Raw genomic sequence first — 2,922 nt, 5'->3', positions numbered from 1 at the left:
GCAGCACATTGTGCAAGCTGCATTGAAGACAGACTGAGGGTAAGTTGAGTTGCATGAGGTAGTGAGTGTCTGGGTATGTTAGTCTGAGTATCTGGTTGTGTTAGTGACTTGAGTGTGTCAGTGTGAGTGCCTTTGTGTTTTGTGTTTAAGTTTGTATGTAAATGCGAATGTCTTGGTGTATGTTAAGCAGGCCCGGACTGGCCATCGGGCACACCGGGCATTTGCCCTGTGGGCCGGGCCGCGGCAGGGCCGGATTGATTTAGGGGCTGATGGAGCTGCAGCTCCAGGCCCTGTGGGCCGGGCCGCGGCAGGGCCGGATTGATTTAGGGGCTGATGGAGCTGCAGCTCCAGGCCCTTACCTTAAAATAGGCCCAGTCAGGACCGGACTGACTGGGCCTATGCGGCCTTTACGGCCGCATTAACGCAGGGCATAAGGGGCGCCTGCCCCTTAAGCCCGCCGCAACTTCGACCGGGTCCGCCACTCTAAGGGGCCAGGAAGCCCCCACCAGGGCTTAAATTAAAACATCGGGGTTTGTTTGTTTTTTTACTTTATTTAACATCCTCCATGTTAAATAAAGTTTTTTTTTACTTTATTTAACATGGAGGATGTTAAATAAAGTAAAAAAAAAACCCCAGATGTTTTAATTTAAGCACTATGCCTTGGTGGGGGCTTCCCGGCCCCTTAGAGTGGCGGACCCGGTCACAGTTGCGGCGGGCTTAAGGGGCTCTGCGTTAATGCGGCCGTAGAGGCCCCATAGGCCGCATAGGCCCAGTCAGTCCGGTCCTGACTGGGCCTATTTTAAGGTAAGGGCCTGGAGCTGCAGCTCCATCAGCCCCTAATTCAATCCGGCCCTGCCCCGGGCCCGGTCGTAGTTGCTGCTTGCTCCGGCAACAAGGTAAGTAGGGTGAGGGAGGGGGGTGCAGTGAGAAGGGGCAGAGGGGGGTTAGATAGTGAGAAAGGGGGAGAGGGGATAGAAAGTGAGAGGGGGTACATAGTGAAAAGTGGGAACATAGTGAGAGGGGTAGTGTGAATGTGTATGAGAATGAATGAATAAATGTGTGGATGAATTGTGTGAATGCGTATGACAATTAATGAATTCATGTGTGGATTAATTGCTTGAATGATTTGTGAGACTGCATTAATGAATGTGTTAATGATTTGTGTATGCAAAGATGGTACATGAAGGGTGGGCTTTAACAATAAATAAATAAATTAAAATGGGCTGCTCAGGCTTAAATGCCCGGGCCTATTTTTTGTCCCAGTCCGGGCCTGATGTTAAGTGTTTGGATGTATGCGTTTAGTATGAGTGTCTGAATGTGTTTATATGTGTGTATGTCTGTGACTGAGTGTCTGGATGTGTGTTAGCGTGTCTGTGTGCATGTGTGTGTTAGTGTGTCTATGTGTTATGTGTTTGTGGGTGTCGATGTTTGTTTAGTGTGAGAGTAAGTGTGTTTCACCTCACCTCTCAATAGTTTCTATTCTGATTCGTTCTCTTCTTTTCTTTCTTATTTTCTTTCATCAAACCCCTACAGTCTTAGTTTGTCTTCTTTGTTCTTCCTCTTTACCTTCTTGTCTTTCTTTACCTTTCCCTCCTCATTCCTTCTTTCTCTCATCTCACTATTTTCTCTTGTCCCACATTATTTCTCTCCTCTTCTTTCATCTCCTTTCTCTTTTTATCTTGTGTGTCTCTCTCTCTCCTTTCACTTGTTTTTCATTTTATTTCTCATTTTCCCTCTAGCAAAATGCAAAAACATTTTTGCTTGTAACATACTGCCTCCTGAGCTGGTCAAAAGGTTTTTAAAAAGAGCTGTTCAGGCTTGTACTTGCCTGGTTCAGGTCTGATCTGCCGTTTGTGAAGACTCTTGGACTGACCCAAGTCTGTCCCCAAGCTAGCCCTCATCTGACAGTCAAACTCCTAACCCCACCCCTAGGAGCAACTCTAAAAGTTATCCAGGAAATGGCTCTGCAAAAGGTGGCAACCCTATTTAGGAAGTGGACAGCAGTGCACAGTGTGAAAATAAATTATTTTATTTAAAAAAAAATAATTTACTTTCACACTTTGCATTGCCACCCATACATCCATATTTAAAAAGCTTTCTTTATGCTTGCTTATTTATGGACAATGAACCATGTGTAATGTCACCTGTAGTTCTGCTACAGGAAAGCTCTAAAGGGGGGTCAAGGTGGAAACAGCTGTTGGGCTGCTCTGCTTTAAAGATTTGGGTAACTGCAGCTTTTTCATGTTTTATTTTGCAATTATCCACTAGACTAGCAAGGTCCTTTTCCTTTTGTGTATTGTTCACAGGTACATTGTTGTCTGTCAATTGTATGTTGGGCTTCTTTATTATGACTTATGCCAAATAGCTGGTGCCAGCCCTTCTCTATGGTCCACCCTCATTATGCCTCTTATCTTGTTGTCCATGCAGAGTGCCCAATAGCCTGGACTATCATGTAAAATCTTTCTATAAATGAGAAGAGTGTAAGGCTTGTGTCTCCTTTGTATGTATTTTGCTCATAGTGGGTCGGTTTGGGGATAGATAGGTCACTTATGGTATTCTGTTAGATGGTTCATCGAGCACTTGCACAGAGTGCAGTTTTGAGTGTTTTTTTTTGCTCCTCCCAGTCACCTTATGCTTTTATTAGTTATTAGACTTGGGCACCAGGGGGCTCTTCGTGTTCGTCTTCGTGCTCGTCTTCGGCAAAAAAAAAACTTCGTATTCCGCGAATATTCGCCTGGTCCTGTCTTCTCTTCGGGCGAATATTCGCGGACATTCTTCGTGCTCGGGTTTTCTTCGTTTTCCCCGGTTAAGGGGTTAAAACGGGGTTAAAGCCGCTCTGGCGCCAGGAGTTTAAATGTCCGTATGAGCAACTCTATTGGTCGTCAGCAGGGGGAGCCCCCTGCTGGCGACCAATAGGGTCGC

This window comes from Sceloporus occidentalis, unplaced genomic scaffold (genome assembly GCF_023333645.1).
Source record: "Sceloporus occidentalis isolate IW3139 unplaced genomic scaffold, rSceOcc1.0.p SCAF_11, whole genome shotgun sequence".
NCBI classification, from domain to species: Eukaryota; Metazoa; Chordata; class Lepidosauria; order Squamata; family Phrynosomatidae; genus Sceloporus; species Sceloporus occidentalis.
Note: the sequence above shows the minus strand (reverse complement) of the source record.